We start from the raw sequence: 11950 nt of genomic DNA, 5'->3' as shown, positions 1-11950 counted from the left end.
TTGTGACCCTGCGTCATTTATCTGAAAATTATCATTGGTGTAATTGTGTGTATCGCAGGTAGTTTTTTAAAAAAAACATCCCTGACTGACGTCTTTTTCAATATAACAGCACGGCTCTGTTCGTGCATACGTGTCTGTTTTATGCATGCATGGCGCCTTTTTCGTCCATGCCACCATGGACAGCCTCTTTAAAAATGGATGCTCCTGACAACGCCTCACGGCAAAGTCCTGAGGGCGGTTCAGGAGGGAGACAGACTGAGATCAGAGCACAGAAGCCCCACAGACATTCACAGAAAACATCTTTGAACAAATGATGGCTTTGAGATGCGAGGTGGCGGGCGAGGCGAGACAGTCGTGTTTCTGTCGAACAGATGGACAGGCGCTGATGTCCCCGTGTTTGGCCTGCTGGGCCGCTAACGGGAACAAACAGCTCGAGCTGCCTCCGGTGTCATCACTCGGTCTCATCCCTCAGTGGGCATTTTGAAACTCAACACAGGAGAGAGGCGCCAGCCCACTCCTACTGCGGCGTGACCCGAACCGCGGCCCTGAGTAATGATTAGCTCCATCAAAGAGCTGCTCTGCAAAAAACAAACAAACACACAAACAAAAAACGACAAGCAGTTTTCTGTGTTTGTATCTCCAATGACATTTCATTTTCAGTTGTTGTTGTCAATTTGACCGTTTTGCCGTTTTTTTTTTTTGTTTCAGGGTCGCCACAGCGGATACAGCCAGATCCGCATTGGTATTGGCACAAGTTTTACGCCGGATGCCCTTCCTGATGCAGCTCCAGTGTAACCTGGAGAAACACACACAGCTGATGGTAGAGGTGGGCGGATCGATCCTAATATCGATAATATCGATACCAACCACTGGTATTGATTTTGAACGATCCTTGTGTAAAAAGATCGATACTCAAGCTTTTTTTCTCTCCCTCACGCACTGACTGCTGCGCACGCAGATTCATCAAAGTCTGCTCTCTGTCTGTAAGAGCAGCAGTGCGCTGTGTCACACAACACGGAGCAGCGCACCCTTGTATTGTGGTTTGTCAGCCCTCTACCTCAGGAGATTTTAAGTTGTGTTGAGTGATATTTTTTGAAACAAAAATGTTGATTGTGATAATAAAGTATTTTGTTCTCACGTACAATGTTGGCAAAATTCTACCTTTTGAATCCTTTGGATCTATGATGCTTAAATATGAAAAAATATCAGTATCGGTATCGATATTGGCAATACTGGGCCTGTATTTACTTGGTATCGGATCAATACCAAAATTCCCAGTATCGCCCACCTCTCGCCGATGGTGTTCCAAAGTACGAACTGTGATATAGGCCAAGGTTTGTCATACCCACTCCTCTCCTGAAGGGGGCAGCAGTTGTCAGAACTGGAGGTCAATGTTACATCACAAATTGAACTGGCCAATCACAGTGCAGCCCAAATTTTTCGCAATCACAGGGGCAAAAGAATTAATTTGTTTGCTGAGGGAGCAGGAGAAGCTATCCAGTAAAAAAAACAAAAAAAAAAAAACAGGTTTTGGTGAAAAGATACACATAGAAATATTATTTGTACGTTATTCTTATGTGCTTTAAAACAGTGCTACTTTTAAATAACGAGTTTGTCTTTTCATTTCGCAAAACACACACACACACACACACACACAATTGACAAGGTTTTTTTTTTAAACAATTAGAATAATGTTCTCTGGTTTATTCAATGTGTCTGCAACCTCTTCTAAAGTGAGGTTGGTGAAAAGTTGTACAAAACAAAACCAAAGCAGAAAAAATCTGATTCCTACTTTCAAAATTAAAGCTATAGTGCTATTTTTTTATTGTTTAGAAAATTCTATAATTTTCTATAATTTTATTCCTTAGCATGTAAGTAACCGATCATAAAATTATATTGTCAATATGATCAAAATTTTACGGCCTGGAAACAGTTTCGGCCCCTGGTGGGTCAAAATTCAAGCAATCAGACCTACATTTGGTAGCGAGATAATAGATCACATGGGGGTTTCCCCCGAGCTGCGTGAGGATGGTGAGAAGCACATGGCGACATCCAACTGGAGTAAGAAAGGCAACGTGATGTCAGTGGCTGCTAGCTCAAACAAAATAAACTAATATGGGGAAACGCTCTAAACAATTTATTTCTGGATAAATCTAATATAGTCTCATACGTTAGAGAGAAACAACCACTTCTAAATCTAAAAACACTGTTTCATAACCAGATAACACTTTTGAAGTGATTTACAAGACATCTTACGGACGTTAGCATGCATGCGCCGGGAACACGCATCAAAGTGGATCAGTCATCTCAAAACCTCACGTGTATGCACACACACTTCTTCCTGCAGTTCGCCTGCACAATGTCATTTGAAGGAAGAGACAATATTTCATTCTATTTTTATGACACTTTACACTGTTTTAGATTTTATTATTTGTATAGTGAAAATATTCTATTTAAATATCTTTTTTTTTACTGAAGCATTTGGAAATGTATCTCGATTAAATTCTCCCTAAAATGTTTTCTTTAAAGCAGTTTAAAAATATAGTTGAAGGCTTGTAAAAGCTCTTTAAAAGGCTAATTAAAATTTAAATCGAATAAGAATGAAAAAAAAAATAAATAAAATTCCTTAAGCTTCAACAACTGGAACATGCATAAAATTGTACATAAAGTAAAATAAATAAATAAATGACATTTACTTTTTTCTATTAATTGACTATTCTTTTCAGCCCTAAATAAAATAACGGCTTGGTTGTCATATTCACGTCGGTAAAAAGCACAAGAATTCCGCGGACCTTCAGAATGTGGAGCTATTTCCTATTTTAAACTCATGTCCGGCTCACTTTGGACCCTTGTATGTCTTTATATCTGCTTTGTTCTCTTTCCCACCTAATGCAGTGCATTTAAATCCAATCACATAATTAATGATGCTTATAATAGTCTTGCCTATATTAAAAAAAAAGAGACAATAGTACGATCATGTGTGTGCAAATGATGCTTTTAGAGGCGTGTGTGTGTGTGTGTGTCTGTGGGCCCCTGGGAGGCAGTGCAGTCTAAGTCTCTGCAGCAGCAGCAAGCTCTGCAGCCAGGCTCTAATTTAGAACAGACAAAATAAGGGAAAAAAAGAAGCAGTGCTTTTGGCAAACCCTGCCTGGCTTATATTAGAATGGGCACAGGGCCTTTCATTGCCTTTGGTTTCCTGCGCTTCCCCTTAACCCACGCATACGCCGCAAGTGTGTGAGGGTGTTTGCATGTGTGAGCGTGCACGCCGGAGCAGCAGATGTGTAGCAGGACTGTGAAGGAAGCTGCTGCTGAACTGTGCCACTGCGCCTGAAGGAAGAGTAACTCAATATTCTGTAAACATCATTGTGTTTATAAGTGACCTTCACAGCGCTCCGATGTCACCTGACACAGACTGGGTACAAAAAGAAAACCTTGTCCCCGAGATAAATACAAACAGTGCCATGAATTTAATTAATTTTAATTGATTTTAAGTTCACCAAATTATTTAACAATTTATCATAAAAGTTGAGGTGGTATCAAAAATGTGTGATACTCGCACACAGCTTCAAACCGCTTATTTCCAGTTAAATAGTGCAGCAGATAAGTTGAAACAATCCTTCCCTTGGTGATGCAAGCACCAAATTTGGCATGAATGTACTTCATAAATCAGTGTTTGAGAAAAAAGTGCTGGCCACTTGAAAATCCAATATGGCGGCCAGGTAGGGGGTTAATGAAGAAATTACACAGGGGTCAAATCTAAAAATGTTCCAATCATATTGAAAAGTATAACACATTATTTGTCTGATCATAAATATTCCAAAAAGGTATAGTTTGGGACTATCTATGTCTGACTGTTATGGAGTTATGGGGGTAAAAACAGCAAGAATGGTGACAAAGGTCAATTCAGTTTGTATAGGTCAAAAGATAAGTTGCCCCAATTTGGTAAAATGTGATGCAAATTATTGGTTGAGTTATAGGGTTTTAAAAAGGAATAGTTTGCACCATGTGTCATGCTCATCTGTCACATGCCATAGAATCCAGTGGCGTTCAACATTGTTTGACATTTACTTTGCAAACCAAGCGTTCAACACAGTCAAAAACTATTCCATTAATTAATCCTATTAGTTTCACCCAATAATTTGCACCACGTTTTACCAAAATTAATCAACCAAAGAGTCACCTAAGGCGACGAACTGGATTGCCTTTGGAATCAGGTCTCTTTAGAGGACTCCTTGGGTACTGCTGGAATGACTTTGTATCACAAATGGTAACTTTGGGAGACTCCAACAGCTATGGTATTTTGGTGATGTGGCACACTTTTCTGGACATGATCCAGCATGTAGGTGCCTCAGTGTTGAGGGGACACCAAGAAGATACGGCAGTGCACGGCACCAGCACATGCTCCCAAATCTGACCTGACGGAACTCATTTAACTGTAACACGGTGGAGAAGTAGTTGGTAGTTGGTGTGGATAGGAATAACGCTGGGGTCTTGCTTTTTGTTCTTTGATCATACCACATCTTTGATCTTGACTACTTTGATACAATTCAAGAGGAGGCACTGCCTTTGAGTCCTTGTGGTTCAGTATTTAATATTCAGTAGCTGATCTTTGATTGTGATTTTTTTCAGCCCACCCCTGTCTTTGATATGTGAATACAAGCGATGGATTCTGTCTTTGATCCTTGATGTTTGAGTTGGATTCCTTTCATCCTGATTAAGGAAACAACACAAGACAGGCAGATAAACAAAAGCCGATGAAACTAGAAACCTTGCCATGGTTCAACAGATCAGGGAGCAAAGGCAAGGATGTGCACCTTGATCAGGATCCAAAGAATCTGAAAACATCTCAAACATAGTGATCAGGATTAAAGATGAGCAATAAGGATCAAAGGACAGGGTCAAAGACCAAGATCAGAGCTCGAAAGATAAAAGTTCTGGTTCACAAGTCAGCAATCAGAAACAAAGGTGAATATCAGGGTCAACGATTAACAATAAGGATCTAAAAATGTCCATAGGTGAGATCAATGAATAATCCTGTCACAAAAGAAGAAGAAAGAGATCGTAGGCACTGGTGAAGGTATGAGCTCTGAGTGCCTTTCTACTTCTAAACCTTGCTATCATTAGCCAAATTAAACACATCTGGACAGGTTTTGGTCCAAAATCTGATTCCATTTCACAGATCTCAAAAGGAGGCGATTTCACCGAGGAATATGTCTCCTCCCTCAAAGTGGCACTAACCACAGCAGTCAGCAGATGGCAGCCCGTCGTGTGTTAGTTACGTGCCCCGTGCGCAAAAGATCACCAGTGTGCACATTAAAACACAACGCCTCTGCTCGTAATAACCAACGACCGCAGTAACGTTAGCGTGACTTTAATAGTAACGCCGCCTCTCCAAACTCATTGCTTTCTGTCGTAGATCTGAGAGCCTCGTGAGGTTTTCTCTTTTCATTAAGTCTCTCCGGCAGGCTGGGCCGCGCTGTAAAGTGTGAGCCTTGTAAAGGCAGTGAGTCAGAGAAGCGTGGTGGTTACTAAGCTGGGAGGCTGCAGTCATTGTTCAGGCAGCTGTTAGCAGCAGGAGGGCAGCATTCGCTGTCCATGACTCACGGCCTCTCAGAGCTCACAGCCTGGACTCTGCCCACTCAGCCCACACCCATCCCTGCTCGAAAGAAAGACCGTTTGAATGAAAACCTGTACAGAAAATGGAGGGTATATGGACAACGGTCATGCAAACACACTCAGGGGACCTTGTGTCAAAGCTGTTTCCCGACAGAGAAGCTATAGCGTCACTCAAACTAACCACAGTGTTAACTTTAACACAAAATCCCCAGTAGTTTTTTTTAATCTTCTAATACAAAAAGCACAATGTTATACACCTTCTAACAAATTAATACACTGTAAACCATTACACTCAAAAATGGCTCTTTGGATGAGCTCAATTCATTTATGTGCAGGATTTCCGTGTAATAAATATATGTAGCCCCCAACTCAAATAAAACACATCCATGCAAGATAATGTAATTGAATTTAGTTGGGACTACATATATTATTTATTATTATTTATTGCTGTTTCACAGGCGTGTTTGTGTGTGTTGTTTGCTGGGAAGTGATGAGATTTTGGAGTAGTTTGGTCAAAGGTCAACCAAAAAGCCTAGATGCATGATCTAAAGCATATATGACCAGCAAAAATATTTGTGATAGATTATTGTGTATGACATCATAACAATGTCACATAGAAGTCATATGACACAATCAAGACATCATTACAGACATATGTATTTTCATTTTTAGATTTATATTGTGGTTTGTACACTCAAAAAATGGCTCTTGGATGAACTCATTCATTTAAGGAAGGATTTCCATCTAATAAATACATGTCGTCCCAACTAAATTAAATTACATTATCTTGCATGGATGTGTTTATTTGAGTTGGTGCTACATATATTTATTAGATGGAATCCAATTCAAAGAGCCAATTTTTTGAATGTGTCACTCAAACAAATGACTTCAGTTTGGGACTCTGGCAAGGACGGTCACATTCACCCTGACTTCCTCCCTGCCACCTCAAAGGCAGCGCGGTTTTTACTGCTGCAGCCTTCAACCCCCAGGCTGGGCGGTGCAGGCCCCTCCTGCTGCAGCCTTCACCCACTTTGCCTCAATTCAGATGACAGACTGCTTCAAGTTTAGAGCACATAAACAATGTCAAATGTATACGAGGTCTGTCAATAAAGTATAGGTCCTTTTTATTTTTTTCAAAAACTATATGGATTTCATTCATATGTTTTTACGTCAGACATGCTTAAACCCTCGTGCACATGCGTGAGTTTTTCCACGCCTGTCGGTGACGTCATTCGCCTGTGAGCACTCCTTGTGGGAGGAGTTGTCCAGCCCCTCGTCGGAATTCCTTTGTCTGAGAAGTTGCTGAGAGACTGGCGCTTTGTTTGATCAAAATTTTTTCTAAACCTGTGAGACACATTGAAGTGGACACGAAAAATTAAGCTGGTTTTCAGTGAAAATTTTAACGGCTGATGAGAGATTTTGAGGTGATACTGTCGCTTTAAGGACTTCCCACGGTGCGAGACGTCGTGCAGCGCTCTAAGGCGCCGTCGTCAGCCTGTTTCAAGCTGAAAACCTCCACATTTCAGGCTCTATTGATCCAGGACGTCGTGAGAGAACAGAGAAGTTTCAGAAGAAGTCGGTTTCAGCATTTTATCCGGATATTCCACTGTTAAAGGAGATTTTTTTAATGAAAGACGTGCGGACGGATTGCAGCGTCGGCTCGCAGCCGCCGCGATGCTCCGCCACAGGAAAAACACCTCTGTTGGAAGCCTTAAGGACAAGTTGGAACATGTCCAGCTGTTAAACAATTTCTCATATACTCACTCCACTGAAAGCCATCAAAAGCCGCCTGGATTTTACAAATGGTTATCAACACGGAGGTGTTTTTCCTGTGCCGCCGCACCGCGCCGGCTGTGTCCCGACACGCGGACCTGTCCGCACGTCTTTCATTAAAAAAATCTCCTTTAACAGTGGAATATCCGGATAAAATGCTGAAACTGACTTCTTCTGAAACTTCTCTGTTCTCTCACGACGTCCTGGATCAATAGAGCCTGAAATGTGGAGGTTTTCAGCTTGAAACAGGCTGACGATGGCGCCTGAGAGCGCTGCGCGACGTCTCGCACCGTGGGAAGTCCTTAAAGCGACAGTATCACCTCAAAATCTCTCATCAGCCGTTAAAATTTTCACCGAAAACCAGCTTAATTTTTTGAACCATGTCCACTTCGATGTGTCTCACAGGTTTAGAAAAAATTTTGATCAAACAAAGCGCCGATCTCTCAGCAACTTCTCAGACAAAGGAATTCCGATGAGGGGCTGGACGACTCCTCCCAAGGAGTGCTCACAGGCGAATGACGTCACCGACAGGCGTGGAAAAACTCACGCATGCGCACGAGGGTTCAAGCATGTCTGACGTAAAAACATATGAATGAAATCCATATAGTTTTTGAAAAAAATAAAAAGGACCTATACTTTATTGACAGACCTTGTATGTGTTGTCTTTAATGTGTTGTTTTAATTTAATGTGTGCCATTATTACAGTAAACAAGTAATAATTGTGGATTAAGTGTTGTAGCTTGTCTGAATTAATTGGAGTGTAACATAATTGCCCTTTTTTGGGATCAATAAAGTTGTCTGAAACAAATGACTCATTGGATGTAGTCAATTCATTTATGGGCAGGATTTCTATCTAATAAATATATGTAGTCCCAACTCAAATAAAACACATCCATGCAAGATAATGTAATTTAGTTGTAACTACATATATTAGATGGAATCCAGTCCAGTGAGTCAGTTTTTTTGAGTGTATCACACAAACAATAACTTGTTGGATGAACTCAATTCAATTATGGGCAGAATTTCCATCTAATAAATATCTGTAGTCCCAACTAAATTAAATTAAATTATCTTGCATGGATGTGTTTTATTTGAGTTGGGGCTACAGATATTATTAGATGGAAATTCTGCTCATAACTGAATTGACTTCATCCAATGCATCAGTTTTTTGAGTGTAGCCACCTTCAAAATGGTTCCAATTTACCAGCAAAAGTCCCTCATAGACACTATATAAATACACTAGACGTCTGCGCAAGCATTGACTGGATTTCTTAGTCCAAATGACGAATCCTTTCATCTGATGTTATATGGCCCCAGTTGCTACGTCTTCAATATTTGCAAAATGCCACATCCTACTACATATTTACTGTGTAACTATTAACGTAGTTTGAGTCCACAGTGGACGGAGACTCCACGTTAGGAATAAAGGGGTTCACGCTGTATTACGACAGAGTTTGTGGCGTCATTACGAAAAGTTAATTAATCTTTGGGTTTGTGAAGGGGGCATGAAAATAGGGTGCTTTTTGTGACAGGGCACAAATTTATATCGTGATGGGGGCACGAACTGTGGGGTGACGGGGGTCTGGAGGGGTTATGGTTAGGGTTAGGGGAGGGTAGACACTTACACTATGGTTCGTGTTAGGAGAAGAGGAGGATTATAAATAACAAAAAACCGTGTCAGGAAAATTGAGTGCTTTTCATGACGGGGGCATGAAAAAAACATGAGACTGGGCTGGTCTACACACTTTGTGCTCAAAGTTGCTTTACCTGTCCAGATGGAAGGCAGCAATTTCGGCATTGTGTCTCTCAAAGTCTGAGAAGTAGAAGAAGTCTGGTGGTGTCTCCTGCTCCCGGGTCTGCCTGCAGGGAAGAAGATCAAAGTTAGTTTTGGTTTAAGGTCATATACAAAAACTGTACAGGAAGTTCAGCTAAAACCGTGTCTCACACGTACATACGCCCTGATTTGTGAAGAGCTCTCATTCACTTATCTAGCTGTCTCTAAGTCTTACAAAAAGCCCTCCTGGAAGTTACCGTGGGCGTTTTGTGAGGCAAAAAGGAACAAGGACGATTCAAGGTCAACCTTCTGAAGCATTCACTCCTGTTCTCAGTATGTAACCATTTCTGTTCAGCTTTGATCCTCCTCTGGCCCCCAAAAACCTGCTTTCCACACACATTCTAAAGCTCTTACTGGAGGGAAAAGAGGCTCTTCAAGGCTTAAATCCCTGAGCTGATGGAAGGTATTCCAGCAGAGGCCGGGGACAAGCAGGACAGCGGACAGGAGAAGACAAAATCACAGGTTGAAAAGACTCTCTCATGGTCACATGTTAGTGTATTGTGTAAATCCCCTGATTAAGATCCAACGCACGTCATCATTACTTCAGAAAAAATAAAAATACACACATTTACATTTGCCAAGGAGGTTCTTTTTGTTTATGTTTGTATATCTGTCTTTTTTGCTGTTGTTGTTTGTTGTTCTTGTTTTTTATTCCTTTAGATTGTCTATGAGGAAATAAATTATTTTTAATAGATTTTGTGGGCCGATAACATTTTGATGTGGATCCAGATCAAGGGACAGATCATGTCTTTGATTCTGTCTTCTTTTATCTTGATCATGCCTTTGAGCATTGATCCTGATCATAAAGTAGATTGTGTGCTTGATCCTTGTTCTTCATATCAAGATTCCTTCGATCTCTGATTGCCATTCCATTAAGTCTGATCCTGCCTTTGACCAGATCTGATGAAAGATCTCATGCTGACTTTGATCCTTCATCTTTGATTCTAATTCATTTGATTCTGATTCCACCATTACATTTAAATTATGATCATAGGGCAGATAACCTCTTTGATCTGTGATCCTAATTCCTTTTGAGTCTGACTGTGCCTTTGATCTTTGATTCTGATGGTATTCGTACTGACTTTTATCATTCACCTTTGATCCTCATTCATTTTATTCTGATCCTCCCTTTAATCTTTGATTTCAATCTTTATTGAGTCGGTCACAATTACAAGATCATGGCATCACAAATCAACATTTAAGTTCAGTGGTAAGGATCAAATGTTTATCCATCTCTTTATATATATATATAATATATATATATATATATTATATATATAATATATATATATATATATATAAAACTTTGATTCTTATTACAGGATCGAAGCAAGACAGATAAATGGTGACGAAAACATAATCCCCTTGGTAAGGTTGAAAGATCAAGGATCAGCAAACAGGATAAAAAGTCATTGTTCAGGATCAAAGATCAACAATCCTGATAGATCAGGATCAAAGAATAGCGTTAAGGTCAAATCATAAGTTAAAGGTGACTGTGGAGTCCTGGTGGAGATATGTGCTCTTTGAGTGCCTTTCTAGTGAAGTTATTTTTCCTTTGAAACACTTTGTTTTCTCATTATAATTTTATTGACAACAGCAAATACTTTCCACAAAGTCAGTTCAGTGTAACGGGTTGGACTGCAGCCTTTGCTGTTTCTGCTTCAGCCACTTTAAGGAGGACAAGAAGAATGGAAACTGTCTTGGCACAAGTTTGCTCTCTTTCTCCCTCTCTGGATTCTCACTGTTTGTTTTGCACAAATCCTCTCTCTTTCACCTCCTCTACGTCTCTCTCCCTCACGCACTGCTCTTTTCTGAGTCCAGTGCTTAATTCTTTATATCTGTCTTCCTCTCGCTCTCTCCATTCTGCTTTCCTCCCGCCTTCAGCTGGCAGGCTGTGGTGCACCACAGCTGTGCGGCTGACATCCGCACCAGTCATTAAGTAACCGTGCACAGCCCAGAAACACACACACGCGTCTAAAAATTCCTCCTTTTACCCTGTTGTTTCTTTTTATGTTGTTTGCCTCATTCAGAATAAGTCTGCAAGAATTTCAGCAACACACAGATGAGCGGCCAAAGTCAAAACCTGCTACAAAATGATGCGATACTGTAAAAATGCAATTGATTTAACCAGGTAGTCCCATTGAGATTGAGACCTGTTTTGCAAGGGAGACCTGGACAATAGGGCAGCGCAGTCTCGTTTGAACCCTGCATGATATCGCGGGATTTGACCACTTGTGGGGACAGCCGCTCCCGTTGCGCAATACATACACAGCCGATAACTTCACATGGAAAAATGGTGCACTGTTTTGTTTTCGGCTGCAATCACTGAAAAGTGCAGGTTTTTTTCAGTTCCCAGTGGAGAAGGGAAGACGAGGTAAATGTGAGAGGTTGTGTCTGTAAGTGTTAGCCTACACAGCTAACCAGAGTAGCCGCCTTCTCTCACCTGCACAAGCACCACGACATGTTTGAGCTCTGGATCATAAACAAACCACATGCGTTGGAAAGTGGACTTTCCAACGCATCGTCACTTTTTCTTTGCATTTTCACTTTGGTTGCGTAAATTTGCTCAGCCAGAAGTAGAGAAATTACATCATCTGCGTCATATTTTACCCCTTTAGTGCCCGCCCTCAAACGAGACTGCGCTGCCCAATTATATCGTTTCCAATTTACCTAACCTGCATGTCTTTAAATTTGGGAAGAAACCCACACAAACACAGGGAAAACATG

The 11950-nt window shown here is 40.9% G+C and overlaps 1 protein-coding gene across 1 annotated transcript in view; it reads right to left on the bottom strand.

Annotated features, from left to right (window-relative positions):
• The window catches only part of fam20cb (FAM20C golgi associated secretory pathway kinase b), a 175925-nt gene that overhangs the window by 20531 nt on the left and 143444 nt on the right, over positions 1 to 11950 (bottom strand). The gene's annotated exons all lie outside the window — the stretch shown is intronic.

Source organism: Thalassophryne amazonica, chromosome 18 (assembly GCF_902500255.1).
Source record: "Thalassophryne amazonica chromosome 18, fThaAma1.1, whole genome shotgun sequence".
NCBI lineage: Eukaryota > Metazoa > Chordata > Actinopteri > Batrachoidiformes > Batrachoididae > Thalassophryne > Thalassophryne amazonica.
Note: the sequence above shows the minus strand (reverse complement) of the source record. Positions and strands in the feature narration are given on the sequence as shown.